Source organism: Hippopotamus amphibius, chromosome 12 (genome assembly GCF_030028045.1).
Source record: "Hippopotamus amphibius kiboko isolate mHipAmp2 chromosome 12, mHipAmp2.hap2, whole genome shotgun sequence".
In the NCBI taxonomy this organism is placed as follows: Eukaryota; Metazoa; Chordata; class Mammalia; order Artiodactyla; family Hippopotamidae; genus Hippopotamus; species Hippopotamus amphibius.
In genome coordinates this window covers 38,453,412-38,474,025 of record NC_080197.1, presented here as the reverse complement: position 1 = coordinate 38,474,025, position 20,614 = coordinate 38,453,412, and positions in this window count along the sequence as shown.

The window sequence follows — 20,614 nt, the reverse complement described above, 5'->3', positions numbered from 1 at the left end:
TAGTTTTTCAAGGAACATCCATACTGTTTCCATAGTGGCTGTATCAATTTACATTCCCACCAACAGTGCAAGAGCATTCCCTTTCCTCCACACCCTCTCCAGCATTTACTGTTTGTAGATTTTCTGATGATGCCCATTCTAACTGGTGTGAGATGATACCTCATTGCAGTTTTGATTTGCATTTCTCTAATAATTAATGATGTTGAGCAGCTTTTCATGTGCCTCTTGGCCATCCATATGTCTTCTTTGGAGAAATGCCTATTGAGGTCTTCTGCCCATTTTTTTGATTGGGTTGTTTGTTTTTTGATATTGAGCTGAATGAATTGTTTACGTATTTTGGAGATTAATCCTTTGTCTGTTGATTAATTTGCAAATATTTTCTCCCATTCTGAGGGTTGTCTTTTTGTCTTGCTTATAGTTTCCTTTGCTGTATAGAAGCTTTTAAGTTTCATTAGGTCCCACTTATTTATTTTTGTTTTTATTTCCATTACTCTAGGAGGTGGGTCAGAAAAGATCTTGCTGTGATTTATGTCAAAGGGTGTTCTTCCTATGTTTTCCCCTAGGAGTTTTATAGTGTCTGGCCTTGCATTTAGGTCTTTAATCCATTTTGAGTTTATTTTTGTGTATGGTGTTAGGGAGTGTTCTAATTTCATTCTTTTACTTGTAGCTGTCCAATATTTCCAGCACCATTTATTGAAGAGACTGTCTTTTCTCCATTGTATATCCTTGCCTCCTTTGTCATAGATTAGTTGACCATAGTTTATCTTTGGGCTTTCTATCCTGTTCCATGGATCTATATTTCTGTTTTTGTGCCAGTACCATACTGCCTTGATTACTGGAGCTTTGTAGTATAGTCTGAAGTCAGGAAGTCTGATTCCTCCAGCTCCATTTTTTTCCCCTGAAGATTGCTTTGGCTATTCAGGGTCTTTTGTGTCTGCATACAAATTTTAGGAATTTTTGTTCTAGTTCTGTAAAAATTTCCATTGGTAATTTGATAGGGATTGCATTGAATCTGTAGATTGCTTTGGGTAGTATAGTCATTTTCAGAAATACAGAACAATGGAACAGGAAAAACAAATATCATATATGTGGAATCTAGAAAAATGATACAGGTCAACCGGTTTGCAAGGCAGAAATAGAGACACAGATGTAGAGAACAAACATATGGACACCAAGGGGGGAAAGTGGTGTGGGGGGGGAGGGGTGCTGGGGTGGGATGAATTGGGAGGTTGGGATTGCCATATACGCATTACTAATAAGAAAAAAATATCAAATTGTACACTTTATATGCAGTTTATTGTATGTCAATTATACCACAATAAAAGTTCTTTAGAAAAAGAAAAGAGGCATATTAAAAATTGTAAGAGTTTATTTGAGCAAAAAACAATTTGAATCATACAGCATTCAGTCTAGCAGATAGAAAGAGCTCCAAGGAGCTGTACCAAGTGAAAGACTTTCACAGGCAGAGGAAGGGGGAACAAGGAAGTTACACAAGACAAAAAGCAGGTTGTTTACAGCAAGGTCACTAAGGTCACTTTCCTATAGGGGATGGCAGGGGTCCATCAGGCAGATCATCTCATTAGTGCTGATTGACAGGGTTAAGATTCCACTTCTGGGACAGGTGAGACTGTAATGACGTCGGGTCGGGGTCTGGTGACTCAGCATGTGCCTCCACGTGGGCCTGTTGTCTAGTTTTTAATGCCTGGTTCCATCTGTCCTTCCCTCCCACACCCGTGGAGCACACACTGTTCTCACTTCACAGACAGGAGACTGACTGGGGACCACACTGTTGCTGAAGGTCACACAGCTGCCAGGTAGCAGAGGGGGACCCAGGCTCGCCTGGCCCTGGGCTCATGTCTGACCACCCAAGCTGCTTGGAGTCTAAATTGGAGCTTCCTCATGTGTTATGAAGACTGAAGCGGGGCAGGTCCCCATCTCCCATGGGCGTCATCCTGTCTGGGGGCCCATGCAGCCCCTGGGGCTCTGGTCCTGGGCTGAGCGTCCCCATGTCCTCACCTTCTCCCCACTGGGTGCCAGGAGGCCCTCCTGACTTGCTGGCCTCACACACAAGCTGTGAGTCTCTCTTGGGCTTGGGAGGAGAAGCGGGTGACTGCTGTTCCTGTTCAAATCCAGACAGCAGTGCAATGAAATTTCCCTCTAGGAATGAAATTTCCCTCTAGGAATTTCCTCCTTGCCTTGGGGAAAGGGAAGACCAACCACAAAAGGGTTAAACACTTTATTTCTATGGCTGTGCTTGTTCTGGAGAATTAATGGAAGATAAGCTAAAAGTTCATTTATAAGAGTATTAAAGGATAATTATGATGGAGTAAGTGCAGAGTCAAAGGGCATTATGATGGGCAGACTTAAAACACAGAGCTGGGAAAAATAGGCTAAAATATATTCAGTAATGTGGTACCAATATTTCCCCACAAATTCCACTATCTGTGAAAATCCACCTCTCCCTCTCTCTCCTTCCCTCTCTTTTTTTCTATTTTAATTAAAAGTATAGTAATTAAACCCCTGGTTAGGTTATCTATGAACTTATAAATTCATTCCCAGGAACTTAGGGAGCTTGAGGTAGATCCAAATAGGTGACCTTTTAATAGCAACAAAATTAAAAAAAAAAAAGACTTTGTGCAAAATCTGCTTCGATCAGATTAGATTAGATGGAAAGTGGGTAAAGCTGATTACAATCCCACTAAAGACAGTGTTTGGGCAGTATTTGTTCTAAAACAATAGTATTAATTCTTCTTTAACAAGTATTATCTGGGAAAAAAATCAGTAATTAATGGGCACTCAATATTAACTCATAGTGAAATAAGGGAAACTCAGTATAAACTCCCTATGCGGCTCACAACGCAGAAGCCGGAAAGGATGTGGCCGTGGGTACTGCCTGACCTGCTGTCGGTGGATGGCACCTGAGCTCCTCAAGTTTTGGGTCAGACATGAGCGTGTTCAGTCTTTTAAAAACAGAGTACCTTGACTGAGGTGTAATTCATGCACATAAAATTCACCCCACAAGTGTACAATGCAGGGTTCTCAGCAACAAGATACCAGACATTCTGAGCTTCTGTGCAGACAGGATAGCAGAAATGGCAGGGGCTTTGCTGTGGTCTTTAGAGGTGGAGCGTGGGTGTCCACATGGTGGGTGAGGGGCACATTGATTTAAACAGGACTATCTGTCCTTTACCGGAGGCAGCCCTCAGGTCCTGTGTGGTTTCCAGAGAAGTTTTGTTTGTTCCAAAGATTATTAAAACAAAACTTTGAGCTACATTAAAAAAATAGATTTTTACATGAAAATCTGGGTTTCTGCTTTTTACTGAGAGATCAGAAGATCTGCAGACTCCAGGCCCTTGTTCCCACATGGCGATGATGAGCTGGTTTTTACAATCCAAGATTTAGTCAACAATCACATGTTTCACGTGGTGTCTATGCTTTTGAATTTGCACTCCTCACTTCACACACTGAAGTTTAGAATCCTCTGACATTTAGCCTGGCCTTATCTGTGCCATTTCTTAGATGTTTCATTTAATGTGGTTTAATGCTGATGACAAATGTTTTAGGTGAGTAGGCTGATTTCCATTTTCCTCTCTGCTTTCTCTGTTCCCTCTTTCTGGAACTCCTATTATTGGGTGGTAGAACTTCCTTGTTAGATCCTCTAATTTTCCTGTCTCCTATTTCTACCTCCTTTTGTTCAATATGTTGGAGGAAGATTTCCTCATTTTTATCTTCCCAACCTTTATACTGAGTTTTAAATTTCTTCTACCACGTTTTCAAATGCCAAGAGCTCCTTTTTGTTTTCTGTTCCTTTTGATAGCATCCTGTTCTTGTTTCATGAATGCATTCTTCCCTCCTCCCCCTGCAAGGGGGAAATTCCTAGACGAGGAGTTTCATTACACTCCTATGTGGATGTGGCACCCGTGTCAAAGATCATTTGACCATACAGGCAATGGTTTATTACTGGGTTCTCCATTAGTCTACATGCCTGTCTTCAGGCCAGTACCACAGTGTTTTGATTACTGCAGCTTTGTAGTAAGTTTTTTTGAAAAATAAATTTATGTATTTATTGGCTGCATTTGTTGCTGCCTGCGGGCTTTCTCTAGCTGTGAAGAGCAGGGGATATTCTTTGCTGTGGTGCACTAGCCTCTCATTGTGGTGGCTTCTCTTGTTGTGGAGCATGGGCTCTAGGTACATGGGCTTCAGTAGTTGTGGCACGTGGGCTCAATAGTTGTGGCTCACAGGCTCCAGAGTGCAGGCTCATTAGTTGTGGTGCAAGGGCTTAGTTGCTCCATGGCATGTGGGATCTTCCCAGCCCAGGGCTCAAACCTGTGTCCCCTGCATTGGCAGCAAGATTCTTAACAAATGCACCACCAGGGAAGCCCTGTAGTAAGTTTTGAAATTGAGAAGTGTGAGTCCTCTAGATTTGTTCTTCTTTTCCAAGATTGTTTTGGCTATTCCAGGTCTCTTGATATTTCATAGGAATTTTAGGATTCCTATTTTTTCCCATAAACATCTTTGGCATATTGATGGGTATTGCATTGAATCTGCTAACTTTCAGTAGCATGGAGATCTTAACAATATGAAGTCTTCTCATCCATGAAAACAACATGTCTTTTCATTTACTGGTATCTTCTTTGATTTCTTTCAGCAATGCTATATAGTTCCAATGTACAAGTCTTTCACCTCTTTGGTTAGGTTTATTCCTAAGTATTTTATTGTTTCTGATGCTATTGTAAATGGAATTGTTTCTTCAACTTCCTTTTCAGATGTTTATTTTGGTGTATAGAAACACAGCTGATTTTTGTGTGTTGATTTTGTATCCTGCTAACAGTGTGTGTGTGTGTGTGTCTGTGTGTAATCTTGAGAGTTTTCTATATACAAGATTATGTCATCTGTGAATTAGCCCTCAATTTTGAAAGATAATGTCAGTTGTATATAATGCTAGGCTGACAGTTGTTTTCTCTCAACTTTTGAAAACGTTCTACTGTACTCAGGCTTCCACTGTTGCTTTACATGGAGAGACAAGTTCTTCTCTCCTGGGATATGTTCTCAGGTGCTTTGTCTCATTATTCTCTCCATGTTTTCCTGCTCTCTCTTTCTAGAACTCTCATCAGCCATGTGTTGTTTCCCTGAAGTAATTCCCTAATTTTCTCACCTTTTTTTCCCTCTTGTTCATCTCCTTGCTTCTCTCCACTTGTTTTCTAAGTGCTGTCTTCAACCTTTTCCTTTCTTTTCCTTCCTTCCTTCCTTCCTTCCTTCCTTCCTCTCTCCCTGCCTCCCTCCCTCTCTCTCTCCCTTTCTTTCCTTCCTTCTTTCTTTCTCTTTCTTTCTTCCTTCCTTCCTTCTTTCCTTCCTTCCTTCCTTCCTTCCTTCCTTCCTTCCTTCCTTCCTTTCCTTCCTTTCCTTCCTTCCTTCCTTCCTTCCTTCCTTCCTTCCTTCTTCCTTCCTTCCTTCCTTCCTTTCTTTGTTCCTTGGCTGAGTTGGGTCTTCGTTGCTGTGCGTGGGCTTTCTCAAGTTGTGGTGAGCAGGGGCTACTCTGTTGTGTTGCATGGGCTTCTCAGTGCGGTGGCTTCTCTTGCTGCGGAACATGGGCTCTAGGCGCATGGGCTCAGTAGTTGTAGCACACGGGCTTAGTTGCTCTGCAGCATGCAGGATCTCCAGACCAGGGATTGAACCCGTGTCCCCTGCACTGGCAGGTGGATTCTTAACCACTGCACCACCAGGGAAGTCCCCAACCTTTTTTTTTTTTGGCTGTGCCACGTGGCATGTGGGATCTTAGTTCCCCAACCAGGGATCAAACCTGCGCCCCCTGCATTGGAAGCGTGGAGTCTTAACCACTGGACCACTAGGGAAATCCCCTGTCTTCAACCTTATCTTAAACTCCTGCTACTGAATTCTTCTTGCTTTTGTTGTCAGGATTTAATTTCCAGAGGTCATTCTTACTTTCTAACTGCTCCTTTTCTCAAAAAGCCTGTCTGTTCTGGTTTCGTACACACAGCTTCTCTCATCTCTTTGAGGATATTAAAGAGATTAAATTCTCTTCTATTAAAGAACTTTTAAAGTTCTTTTAAAGCTGTCCATTCTATGCTTTCTCTCTATCTCCACCGCATTTCCTGAGTTTTGGATGACTTGTTTTGGTCTTTGTCTGCAACATTAAGGGCTTTCTTCAGCTACCCTTTCGTACTGAGAATGAGTGACTAAAACCAGATGGAACTTCTGGGCGTGAGAGTGTGCATGAGTGAGTGTGTGTGGTAAGTAATCAGATACCAAGCTGGTGCCCTGGGCCTGGAGGTGGGGGGAGGGGGCAGTGGTCTCGATTTTTTCTCACAGTTGCCACTTTCCGTCTGGTGCCTCAGCCCTGCCTGTCACTGTGCTTGACGCCTCCACTTCTGGAGACTTTCTGGAGGGCGAGGAAGGGTGTCCCATGGTGCAAGGTGCTGGCTCCCTGGAAGTCAACTTATTCCTTCTGCAAACTTTCCCCCTTTTAGCCCCAGGCTTCATCCCACCCACCCTGGGACTTGGGGTCTCCAGTCCTGGAATCTTCTGGGTCCACACCCTCACCAATGTTTGTTATCTCTTGTCTTTTTTTTCTTTTTAGCTCTTTATTGGAGTATAGTTGCTTTACACTGTTGTGCCAGTTTCTGCTGTACAACAAAGTGAATTAGCTATATTTACACATATATCCCCATATCCGCTCCCTCTTGAGCCTCCCTCCCACCCTTCCTATCCCACCCCTCTAAGTTATCACCCATCATTGAGTTGATCTCCCTGTGTTACATTTGGTAGTGTATATATGTCAATGCTACTCTCTCACTTTGTCCCAGCTTCCCCTTCACCCTCCCCCCTTGTCTTTTTGATAAAAGCTATCCTAACAGGTAGGAAGTGATATCTTGTTGTGGTTTTGATTTGCATTTCCCTCCATGGTTAGTCATGTTGAGCATCTTTTCTTTTGTTAAATTACTTCCTTAGGATAACTTCCCAGGAGAGGCCTACTCACCATCTTCATGAGCTTTTTCCCCTACTGCTTTTCTCGCCTGTAGCCATGCTCATCTGACGATGTGTCCATACCGAATTTTATTTTCAATTGGCAGCAATGGTTCTCTTTGTCCCCACAGGTCCTCTGTGCTCAGCACGGTGTCCAAGGACCGGGCTGAGGATGGGGCAGGGAAGGGCACATGGGTTCACCTCTGGAGAAGGCCGGCAACTTGCAGGGAAATGTGGGTTTCTTGACAAGCGGTGACACTGGCCTCAGGAAGAGGGGAACGGGCTGTGGATGAAGGGAGGGGCTCCTGCATGATGTTTGATCGTGGGACATTAACAGGGACATCTGTCACCGAGCTCACTGGGGAGGGTGGTCTGCAGCCCTGTGTGACAATATGCTCTGGGCCTCATAATCACATGAAAAATTCTACATTTGCAGAGGTTCTTCCAGCATTTGTTGAAAATCCCTCTATTTTATTACAGAAATCCCAGCAAATCCTTCAGTGCGGCGGACTTTCTATTAACACACAGCTGTTAAGTGAAAATTAAAACAAACAAGAGAAAACCGAAGCCAAAACCTGAATAATCACACTCTGGCCTTTAGAGCTTTGAGCAGTGCTCTTTTGAAGGGAAGGCAAGACAGAAACCACAGCCTTGACTGTGTGACGATTCCCAGAGGCCTCCAGAGGCCCTGGGTCTGCACCTTCCCTTCCTCTCTCTTCCCTTCCCCATCTCCTGCTTCCTCTTTTTCTCCCAAGAGGGCAATTTTCATCCCATGCTCACCCTTGGTCAGCATCGGGACACCGTGGGAACCACCCACCCCTTAGCTCAGTCCCCCTCCCCTCCTGCAAGATGCTGCCCACCAGGGAGGCAGGAGCATGTTTCAAATGCAGGAAGTGAGTCCCTGGTCATGCTTCTCTTTGCTTTTCTCAAGTTTTCCTTGGTTAACATGTTGTAAACAGACATCTTTTCTCCTTGCTCTAGCAACTCTTTTCCCATGGCGGTGCGTCTCTTTTCCCACAGTGTTTCATCTTTTTCAATTTTTAATTTTATTTTTTATTTTTTTTTGGTTGTGTTGGGTCTTTGCAGCTGTGAATGGGCTTTTGCTAGTTGTGGCGAGCCAGGGCTACTCTTAGTTGCGGTACATGCGCTTCTCAGTGCAGTGGCTTCTCTTGTTGTGGAGTACAGAGCGTGTGGGCTTCAGTAGTTGTGGCATGCAGGCTCAGTAGTTGTGGCTCACAGGCTCTAGAGTGCAGGCTCATTAGTTGCGGCGCACAGGCTTAGTTGCTGTGCGGCATGTGGGATCCTCCTGGACCAGGGCTTGAACCCGTATCCCCTGCATTGGCAGGCGGATTCTTAACCACTGTGCTACCAGGGAAGTCCCGGTTCGTCCTTTTTTTTACAGGCAGGTTTATGGAGGTAAAATTGAAGAGCAGTAGGATCCACCCTTTTTAGTGTACAGTCCTTGAGTTACAGTCACCAACCCTTAGAAGACTTCAAGGGCCATCCTTCAGGAGCTGCTTGGCTTGGGTGGGTTTCCTGGAAGTGGAGCCTGAGGTAGGAGTTTGCTGAGGGAGGGTCCCCAGGAGGAAGGGCCAAGGAGGTAGGATGGGGCAGGGGAGGGGCTGGCTTTTACCAAAGTGATCCCTTCTTGAGGGAGGGGGCACCGCTGAGGACCTTTGGTCAGCCAGTGGCTCTCCTGGGGGAAGCTGGGCCCCGGGTACTTCAGGGCAGGTGGCTCTGCCCCCCTGGGTGGTTCTCCAGGGAGGGGGCCCCTGTGAGCCGAAGGCTGCCTACCATCCTGGTAGCGGGGGAAGGGCAGCACCAGCCCAGAAGTCACCTGGGCAGGCATCGCGCATCCGACTGCACTTCTTTAGAGCCAGAACATTCAACATGCACAAAACCATCTTGGGAATACCATGGGTGAGGAAGGACAACAGCTCTGCGCCCCCAGCCTCCTCAGTTGTGGGGAAGCTCGCAGAAGGAGCGTCTCTGCTGCACATTTTGATGTCGAGGCAAAGGAGAGCCATTGTCACCTTTACTTCTGACTGATCAACATTCTATCCGCATGGAAAAAGAAGATGTGTGTTAGAAGTGTTTCTATTTTGTATATTTTTAAAACATTCATCTAGGCTTGTAGGGGAAGTATTTTCATTGACTTTTACCAACAGGTTGTTGGGTACTGGAAATCCATGAAATATAAACTATAAATGAAAATATATTTTAACTTGGGCACAAGTCTCAGGAGCCATCGCTCTGCCCTGTCACTGGCGGGGGGGGGGGGGGGGGAGGCGCCATGGGATGCACTTAGCGGCGACCGTGGCCACTGGCACCTAAGCTGGGATTACAGCGTTTGCCCCCAACAGAAACAGCTTCCTAAAGCATCATCTGGGAATCAGTTCCCTGAATTTGAGAAAACCGGCTTCATTTGAGTAGGATTAATTCCTCCCTCTCAGACTGGAGGGGCTGTGCTAAATCTGTCATAAAAGTAACTATAGAGTCAATTTCTATGTGTGTTTATATATGTGTGTATCTGCCTCTCCGTCCATCTGTCACGCCTTTTATTTTTAAGCACTACAAGGTAACGTATAAAATGGAAATTGATGGACTATGTTAGTTTTTATTCAGAGCTGCCACGAATGTTTCTAAAATGTACGTTTTCCAAGTTTCCCTTGATTTCACAGTTTTGTCCCTGTAACAGATGTTTGTTCCTATAATGGACAAGACCAAAGGCTTTTCATCTCCAGCCTGGTGGGGTCCTTATGCAGGCGGGTCTCACGCTGACTCCTCAAATCTCCACATGGTCCACAGTGCTGGCAGTGGCCTGGCACTGTGTGTGGTCTGGGAGAGGAAGGGCCAGCTGTGCCCAGCGGTGGGGCTGGAGGGAGAAAGTCTCCAGGGGTTCCTGTGGGTCCAGCTGCGCCCGTACCCCCTTGAGTTATCAGACTTGGTATCACATTCCACAAGCCTGTAAACTTGTCTTTTGCCTAAATCGATTCAAGTTGGTTTTGACACTTGCAACCAGAAGAGCCTTGAAACTTTCATCTGAAGGAGAGCATTTGAGCTCCATTTCCAGCAGCAACTTGTGAACTGATTAAACAGAAAACCTCCCCTAGAAATAAAATATTATACACATCATTTTAGAGTCATAGCATCTCTCTCAACATTTAGGGGGAATTTTCAAGGACCAAAAATGAAGGTGAGAACCAGGGGAGTAAGAAGAGCTGGGAGCTGACCTTTGTGGGTCTTGCCAGCTTCAGTAATTAGACTCCTCCCTTCTCTTTTATTTAAAAAACTGAGCAGAAAGTACAGAGAATTCCCATATACCCCACCCCGTGTCGTCTATTATTAACAACTGGCATTTTATGGTACATTTATTACAGTTAATGAGCCAGTGTTTGTGCATTATTATTATTAAGAAAAGCCCATAGTTTACATTAGGGTTTGCTCTTTGTGTTGCATATTTTATAGATTTGGCAAACGCATAAACGTCACTTATACACCATTAAAGCATCGTGCAGAATTGTTTCACCACCTGGAAAATGCTCTGTGCTCCACACTGCCATCTCTCCCTCCCTGCACTCCCCCCCTCCTGCCCCGCCCCACAGCAACACTGGTGTTCTTTTTTTCTTTTTTAAATAAATTTATTTATTTATTGGCTGCATTGGTTCTCTGTTGCTGCGTGAGGGCTTTCTCTCGTTGTAGTGAGCGGGAGCTACTGTTCATTGCGGCGTGCGGGGTTCTCACTGCAGCAGATTCTCTTGTTGTGGAGCACGGGCTCTAGGCATGAGGGCTTCAGTAGTTGCAGCATGCAGGCTCAATGGTTGTGCCTCGCGGGCTCTAGAGTGCAGGCTCAGTAGCTGTGACACACGGGGTTAGTTGCTCCGAGGGATGTGGGATCTTCCCAGACCAGGGATCAAACTAGTGTCCCCTACATCAGCAGGTGGATTCTTAACCACTGCGCCACCAGGGAAGTCCCAGCACTGATGTGTTTTCAGCCCCATAGTTTTGCCTTTTCCAGAATGTCATAGGGTTGGGACCATGTAGCTCAAGGACAGCGTGTAGCCTTTTCAGACTGGCTTCTTTCACTGACAAACATGCATCTGAGTTTCCTCCATGTCTTCTGGTGGCTGGAGAGCTCATCTCTAGCACCAGAGAGTATTCTGTCATCTGGATGAGTGACTCTTCATTTACATGTTCACCAGTTGAAGAGCAATCTTGGTTGCTTCCAATTTTGGGCTATTATGAAAAAAGCAGTATCATATTCATATATAGGTTTCTGTGAGGGCATAAATTATTGACTCGGGGAAATACCGAGGAGCATGACTGCTGGATTGTACGTGAAGACGATGTTTAGCTGTGACAGAAACCGCCAAACTATCCTCCAAAGTGACTACACCAGGTACATTCCTAACAGGGGTGAATGAGGGTTCGTGCTGTTCACCCACATTTGGGCAGAAACTGGTGTTTTCAGTGTCCTGGATTTAGTCCAGGTGTGTAGTGGTATCTCATTGTTGTATTAATTTGCAGTTCCCTAATGATATATGACATTGACTGTCATTTCATATGATCATTTGCCTGGGTGTCTGTTCAGATCTTTTGCCCATTTTTTTCTTTTTTTTAAAAGTTTATTATTATTTATTTATTGACTTTTTTGGCTCTTTGTTGCTGCACACGGGCTTTCACTAGTTGTGGTAAGCGGGGGCTACCCTTTGTTGTGGTGCGCAGGCTCCTCGTTGCCGTGGCTTCTCTTGTTGCGGAGCACGGGCTCTAGGTGTGTGGGCTTCAGTAGTTGTGGCACATGGGCTCAATAGTTGTAGCTCACAGGCTCTAAAGCTCAGGCCCAATAGTTGTGGCACATGGGCATGTGGGATCTTCCTGGAGCAGGGGTCAAACCTGTGTCCCCTGCATTGGCAGGCGGATTCTTTTTTTTTCTTTTTTTCATTTATTTATTTATTTATTTATTTATTTATTTATTTTTAAGTACTTTTATTGAGATACAGTTAACAGATTATAAACAGCATATATTTAGAGTGTAAAATTTGGTATCCCAATCTCCCAATTCATTCCCCCCCAACCCTCCCTGCTTTCTCCACTTGGTGTCCATGTGTTTGTTCTCTACATCTGTGTCTCCATTTCTGCCTTGCATTTCCTCTGTCATAGTTGCTAGCATTTGCCTTATGTATTGAGGTGCTCCTATATTGGGTGCATATAGATTTATAATTGTTATCTCCTCTTCTTGGATGGATCCCTTGATCTTTATGTAATGTCCTTTCTTGTCTCTTGTAACACTTTTTATTTTAAAGTCTATTTTATCTGATATGAGTATTGCTACTCCAACTTTCTTTTGATTTTCATTTGCATGGAATATCTTTTTCCATCCCCTCACTTTCTGTCTGTATGTGTCCCTAGGTCATAAGTGGGTCTCTTGGAGACAGCATATATATAGGTCTGGTTTTTGTATCCATTCAGCCAGTCTGTGTCTTTTGGTTGGTGCATTTAGTCCATTTACATTCAAGGTAATTATCGATATGTATGTTCCTATTACCATTTTCTTAATTGTTTTAGTTTTTGTAGGTCCTTTTCTTCCCTTATGTTTCCTGCTTAGAGAATTTCCTTTAGCATTTGTTGGAGGGCTGGTTTGGTGGTGCTGAATTCTCTTAGCTGTTGCTTGTCTGTAAAGCTTTTGATTTCTCCGTCGACTCTGAAAGAGATCCTTGCTGGGTAGAGTATTCTTGGTTGTAGGTTCTTTCCTTTCATCACTTGAAATATATCGTGCCACGCCTTTCTGGCTTGCAGAGTTTCTGCTGAGAAATCAGCTGTTAACCTTATGGGGGTTCCCTTGTATGTTATTTGTCGTTTTTCCCTTGTTGCTTTTAATAACTTTTCTCTGTCTTTAATTTTTGTCAATTTGACTACTATATGTCTTGGCGTGTTTCTCCTTGGGTTTATCCTGCCTGGGGCTCTCTGCACTTCCTGGACTTGGGTAGCTATTTCCTTTCCCATGTTGGGGAAGTTTTCAACTATAATCTCTTCCAATATTGTCTCGGGTCCTTTCTCTCTCTCTTCTCCTTCTGGGACCCCTATAATGTGAATGTTGGTGCATTTAACATTGTCCCAGAGGTCTCTTAGGCTGTCTTCCGTTCTTTTCATTCTTTTTTCCTTATTCTTTTCCACATCAGTGATTATCACCATTCTGTTTTCCAGGTCACTTATTCGCCCCTCTGCCTCAGTTAATCTGCTATTGGTTCCTTCTAGTATATTGTTCATTTCAGTTATTGTGTTGCATATCTCTGTTTGTTTGCTCTTTAATTCTTCTAGGTCTTTGGTAAACTTTTTGATCTTTGCAGTCCAGTCTTTTTTCGAAGTCCTGGATCATCTTCACCATCATTATTCTGAATTCTTTTTCTGTAAGGGTGCCTATCTCCTCTTCATTTAGTTGTTTTTCTGGGGTTTTATCTTGTTCCTTCATCTGGTACAAAGTCCTCTGCTTTTTCATTTTCTCTGTCTTTCCGTGGCTGTGGTTTTCAATTCCATAAGACGAAATACTGCTGATCCTGCTTGATACTGCTGTCTGCCCTCTTGTGGAGGAAGCTATCTAGGAGGCTCCTGGGTGCTTCCTGATGGGAGGGACTGATGGTGGGTAGGGCTGGGTGGGCGGAGCTCAGTAAGACTTTAATCTGCTTATCTGCCAGTGGGTGGGACTGTGTTCCCACCTTGTTGGTTGTTTGGCCTGAGGCAACCTAGCACTGGAGCTTACAGGCTCTTTGGTGGGCTAATGGCAGACTCTGGGAGGGCTCACGCCAATGACTGCTTCCCGAAACCTCTGCTGCCAGTGCCCCTGTCTCCTCAGTGAGCCACAGCTGCCCCCCACCTCTGCAAGCAAGCCTCCAACACCAGTAGGTAGGTCTGGTTCAGTCTTCTATGGGGTCACTGCTCCTTCCCCTTGGGTCCTGGTGAGCACACTTTTTTGTGTGCCCTCCCAGAGTGGAGTCTCTGTTTCCCCCAGTCCTGTGGAGGTCCTGCAATCAAATCCCTCTGGCTTTCAAAGTCTGATTCTCTGGAGATTCCTCCTCCTGTTGCTGGACTCCCAGGTTGGGAAGCCTAACATGGGGCTCAGAACCCTCACTTTAGTGGGTGGACTTCTGCAGTATAACTGTTCTCTAGTTTGTGAGTCACCCACCCAGCATTTATGGGATTTGATTTTAACACGATTGCGCCCTTCCTACCATCTCATTGTGGCTTCTCCTTTGTCTCCGGATGTGGGGTGTCTTTTTTGGTGAGTTCCAGTGTCTTCCTGTTGATGATTGTTCAGCATTTAGTTGTAATTCCGGTGCTCTTGCAAGAGGGAGTGAGAGCACGTCCTCCAACTCCGCCATCTTAATCCTATCTCCCTGGCAGGCAGATTCTTAACCACTTTGCCACCTAGGAAGCCCTTTTGCCCATTTTTAAATTGGGTTTCTGGTCTTCTTCTTGTTGAGTATAAAGTGTTCTTTGGGGGAACATAGTGACTTGAGTCATTTCTCTAACCTTTGGAATGTAGATACGTCTCTCCAGTGACAGAAAAGCCCAGTCCTCAGTTTTACGATGCAGACACTTCTGCTTGGTTATGGGTCTCATAACCCGCTTGAAATGCTGAGTTAATGTAGCAGCCTATCTTAAGATGTAACCATTTGTCCTTCATGAGATAAGAGAAATTTTATCATTCTTTTCAGAGGAGGTCAGTTCGCTAAGCAAATAGCTGCCTTGCTTCCCAACTGGACTTTGAACCTGCTATGCTATATAGATCCTGTGGGGTTTTATTCTGACTTTGTAGTCTCTTGTGAGCTACTTACATGCTTGTATTCTGTTAGCTTGTCCAGCAACGAACCAGTTACCTTTCTTTCTCTATTGATGTGGTGAGGTCTCTGTGTTGGTTGGATTTTTACTTCCCTGAGACAGTTAGAATCAATTTCTCCCTTAGAAGCAGATATGCTTGAAATCCCACTCAGGGAAAGACCATGAACAAAGAAGGGCCATGGAAGGGCTGCCTATCCTGGCCTGTGTGACCAGGCCCTGGGTAGGAAAATGCCTTCCTTGATAATCTGTAGCATAAACCTGCCATCATGTGGGCCCAGGGTTCTAATTTACATTAACTCATTGGTTCAGGAACCCCCAAGCCTAAAATTATCGTACAAAGTGGTGCCCGGCTGATAACACCCTCCTGTCAGCTAGAAGAAGCAATCACAAATGGAGGGTCAGGAAAACTTATGTGAGATGACCTCAGCCAAAGTCCTACAGAACAAGAGGATAACCCTTGATCATTACAGAGCACATGCAAAAACCACATGACAGCTGGTTTCTGGTTCCACAAGTAAGGAGCTTGGAAGTTGCCACTCCATGCTAACAGCAAGTGAAAAACTGAACAGACTGAAAAAAAATCAACTGCTCCTCTTAGATGCATGAGAGGTGAGGGCACTGCTGCCCCTAAGTTTGGAAAGAATCACAATTTACTCGAGCAGAAACTTAGGAGTGGAGCCTCTGTCAGAATCGGCACCAGGGGAGGGAAACCTGACCTGTGATTGACAAGTTGCTGGAGGCTCAGTGTAGACCAGAGGGAGAGTTAAAAACTCCAGGGGGGACCTGGTCATAGGGCTTCTGCCTATCTCCAAGAGCTCCTCCAGGTTCCCACAGTAAACATCAGAGAAAAACCTCCATAAACAGGAGTTGGGGACCAGGAACCATTTTGAACACACTGTAATACTCTGTTCTTAACAAGGTCTGCCCTCAGGAGAAACCAGTTAACCAGTGCCTCACCTGCTGGGGTATCATCAGAGCCCAATTCTAGTCAGCCCTAGCCTTCCATCTGGGTGAAGGGAAATACCCAACTCCAGCCCCCTCCAGCCATCCTGTCCCACCTGAGAGGGGAGAAAAAAAACAGAAGCACCTGTGAAGTTCACAGCTAAGAGGCACAGGCACTAAAAGACTGAGGCCAAATGATAAGACCATAGAACGCCTCCCCTCCCCTCCCCACCACATTACTAAAGGCCTATTTACATCATGTCTGGCTAACAAGATAAAATTAACAAGGCATACCAATAGGCAAAAAACCCCACAATTTGAAGCGATAGAGCCAGCATCAAGACCAGACATGGCAGGGCTGCTGGAATTACAGACAAATTTAAAACAGCTATGATTAATATAACAAGGGCTCTAATGGACAAAGTAGATAGCATGCAGGAACAGATGGGTGATGTAAGCAGAGACACGGCACTCCTAAGACAGAATCTAAAATAAATGCTAGAGATAATAAACGCTGTAACAGAAATGAAGAATGTCTTTTGTGGGCTTATCAGAAGACTGGACATGGCTGAGGAAAGAATCTCTGAGCTTGAGGATACCTCATTAAAAACCTCCAAAACCAAAAAGCAAAGAAACAGACTTAAAAACAGAACATCCAAGGACTGTGGGACAATTACAAAAGATATAACATACACATACTGGGAATACAGAACGGAGAAGAAAGAAAGAACAGATAAATATTTGAAACAAAAATGGTTGAGAATTTCATCAAATAATATCAGACACCAAACCACAGAGCCAGGAAGCTCAGAGAACACCAAGTAGGATAAATTCTCTCCAAGAAACAAAACATAAGTGTATTATTTTCAAATTTCAGAAAATCAAAGGTAAAGAAAAAATCCTGAAAGAAGCCAGAGGAAAAACACTTTACCAATAAAGGAGCAAAGTTAAGAATTACCTCCGACTTCTCAGAAACCATGCAAGCAAGAAGAGATTGGAGTGGAATATTGAAAGTATTGAGAGAAAAAGCCTTACCAACGTAGAGTTCTGTACCCTGTGAAATTATCCTTCAAAAATGAAGGAGAAATAAAACAAACACAAACACAAACTAAGGAAATTTATTGCCAATATACCTGTCTTGCAAGATAATGTTAAAGTTCTTTAGAGAGAAGAAAATAATACAGGTCAGAGACTTGGATCTATATAAAGGAAGAGTATCCAAGAAGTGAAAGTAAAATAAAAACTTTCATTTAAAAAAAAACTTTCATTTAAAAAATTCTCAATTTATCTAACAGATGACAGCTTGTTAAAAAAAAAGTCACTGAAGTTGGAAACAGGAAATCAATAGAGAAAACCAATGAAACCCAAAACCAGTTCTTTGTAAAGATCAATAAACTCAATAAGGCTTTCGCAGGTTAACTAAGAAAAAGGAGGGGAACATCACTACAGATCCCATGGATGTTAAAAGGATAATAGAAAATACTGTGGCAACTCTATGCCCACAAGTTTGATAACGTAGATGTAATGGATCATTTTTGTAAAACTGACTTTGTTTGTTTGGCTGCCCGGCAAGGCTTGCTGGGATCTTAGTAACTCGACCAGGGATTGAGCCCGTGCCCTGGGCAGTGAAAGCTCAGAGTCCGAACCACTGGACCGCCAGGGAATTCCCTGGATCAACTTTTCTGAGAGGCGTAATCTGCCAAAACTCATGCCAGAAGAAATGAACAATCTGAATTGGCCTATCTGTCAAATAAATTGAATTGACAATTAATATCCTTCCCAAACAGAAAGGAGCAGGCCCAGTGGGTTCACTGCTGATTCCTATCAAACACTTGAGGAGGAATGTATACTAATTCTTTTCTGTCTCTTTCAGAAGAGAAAAGCACAGCATCTATCATTCCTAACTCATTCCCAGCATCACCCTACTACCATAAGGGAGGAGTGGCAGTATTAAAAAGCTTAAAATCTGATAATGTCTCGGAATAAATGAAATGCAGGTGATCTCGGGCCAGGGAATCACAGCGAGTGCCCAGCAAGCAACGAGTCTCTCCCAGTGTGAGAGGACCAGGAGCAGAAACCGCTCAGAAGGCTCTTCCCCTTGAACATTTGAAAGCCTTGCCTGTAATTGTGCTTTAGGAATAAAGCGTCCCAGTGTCTGCCGTTTCCTCTGCCTGGGGAGCTGCCCTCTGAACAGAGGCATCTTTGTTGCACTCAGGAAGCTGTGTAACTACCGCTCGGCGGCCAGTGCCTGCGACGGTGGATATTCAGTTGTACCTTCTTTCCCGCTTCCTCCTCCACTCTTTAATGAGGATTCCGCCCGTCGATTTGCAGGTACCATTAATTAGCGCGTTTGGGGGAAGTGAGCGAGAACCAGCAGGGTTCCGCGCCATCAGACCCGCTCAGCCAAGCGCACAATCAGGCCCTGCGCGCAGCCCGGAGCCCAGGTGGCCGCGGTCCCCGCACCTGGCCTGTCCTCGGCCCCACGGCCCACAGCCTTCACCAGTGAAAACCCCACGAGAACGAAACAGCTGCAGGGTGGCTGCTCTGAGGCACACATCTCAAAATCTTTGTTGGAAGCGGTGAACCAAAAACTTTGTGAAAAGGGGCACCAGGCAGGAATAAAACACACAGCCCATCCCTGTGATGGGAAGGCCGGTCGGAGGGTTGGGCTGGGGTTCTGATGTGGGGCCCCTTCCTGCCCCTCCAGCCCTGGGGTTACCTCTCGAAGAGCGGTGCTCTCAGCCCACCTTCCTCGGGCCGGGCCTTGGGAGTGGGGAGGGGCTCTCGAGGAGGAGGAGCACCGAGGGAGTGCGGAGCCGCTGAAGTTCCGGTCCAGCCGCCGCGGATTCCTTCCCTCCGCAAATCTTGGCGGTGCGCTGGATGCCGGGCTCTTGGGCGCCGGGCCCGCAGGCGCTAGGACGGCCGGGACCAGGTCTTGTGCAGCTTACCGACTGTCTAGGGCTGGGTTCCCCCAAAGCAGACCCTGAGACGAGGATTGGGTGAAATAGTTTGCCTGGAAGGTGAAACTAGGCAGCCCTGATGAGGGGGGCAGGACACAGGGAAGGCTGTGATAATGAGTGGGCTTTGCGTGTCTCAATCCTCACCCCACAATCCTCACCCCACCCTTGGAGCAACTGCTGGGAACCCACCTCAGTCCAACTGGCAAGGATGCTGGGGTAAGTACCACCAACTCCCAATCGTCCTTGGAGGGTTACTGCTGGGAGTTACCTCCCCAAGCCCCGAGGCCTGGCTGGTGCACTCCTGGGGCCTGTGAGCATCCTCAGGCAGAGGCGCAGGTGTTGAGGTGTGTTTGGGAGCTGTCTACAGGTGCTGCAGATGACCTGGGGGTGGGCTACTGGGCAGCCAGAAGACAGTGCCAGCTTCAGGGTCTGATTAGGGGGCCAGGTTAAGTGCAGGAAGCCATCAGGCAAATGACTAATTACATCATGGAGGTGCCTTGGGGAGAAGGGGCAGGAGCTGAGTGCAGTGTGGAGGGGGAGGAGAAAGGACCTCCTTCAGGTGGGAGGCACCTGTGTCCCCGGTGGGGAACCTGCAGCCCTGCCTCCTTGGGAGAACCCTTCTCACCCTGGCCCAGAGCCTTGGTGGCTGCATGTGAGTCAGGACGGTGATTGCATATTCACTGCCATTGCGAACTGGCTAAAAGCATGTTATTTGATGTTAGGTAGTTTTCTCAATTGCCAGTAGATGACCTAACACTTGACACTGGACATGAAAGTCACCCACAGCTCCCGCCTGCCCTTAGTGACCCCTGCCCATGACCTTTTGGCCGACATGGCTTATGTCACCATGCTCCACCCCCCTGATGCCCAAGCAACATACCTGCTTCCATCTGCCGGTCCCTGTCCCCTTGCAGAGGCCATGCAGACCTTCCCAGGGTCTCTGGTCAGGGATCTCTGCTCGGTGCTGGGCGCTGTGCTCTCTCCTGAGTTTCATTTGGTCTTGAGGTTGGTTGGACTTACAGATGGGGCTGTAAGGAGTGTGGCCATGAGCTCTTGTGATGAGCTGAAGTGAGGGAGGAGCTGGGGGGTGAGGAAAGAGGACAGAGATGGGTAGAGGTCAGGGAAGGAAGAAGGAAAATACAGTCTTGGGGGCCAAAGTGTTACCTGGATTCCTACCTGGGGTTTCCCTGTTATCTCAGCACCTAAAGAGAAGAGACTGAGCACGGGCACTGGAGCCTCCTGCAGAAATCTTCTTCAACCCCACAGCACCGCTGACTGACAGCACTGGGAGCAGTGCAAGATTAAGGGCTTTATAAGCCCTCAGCACCTAGAAATTAGAGACAAAACCAATGCTAAACCTCAGATAAGTGTAGGGAACCCCTAACATTGTCATTTTTCCCACCGTGACTTGCTGCTTCAGGCCTGGCAGTCAGGGTTTGGGTCTCGATTTCTCCATTGCCTGCCAGGCTAGTTACAGCTCTGCCCCTCAGTTTTCTCAACCACAAAATGGGGATAATAATAGGTCTCCCTTGTTAGGGTTGTCACAAGTATCACGTTAGTTGATATGTGTCAAGCTCTTAGCACAGCACCGGCCCCATTAGAGATTTTTCCAGCTGGGTAAGGGGAATCTGTAAAGGACTCACCCAGAAGAGCCCTTTGGACTGAGCCTCCAAGGCCGGGTCACTGTGGTTGTGGAATAAAGATGGATTGCTGGGGGCATGAGGGGGGGCACGGAGAAGGTTGGAGAGACACCAGAGATGGAAGGAAGCCCAGTGCCCAAGACAGGGCTCTTGGATGCAAACCACAGAAACCACATCCCGCCAATTCAGGCTGCACAGAAGTTTACAGGATGGCATCACTTTCCCCCCCCAGACTGATGGAAGGTTAGAGAA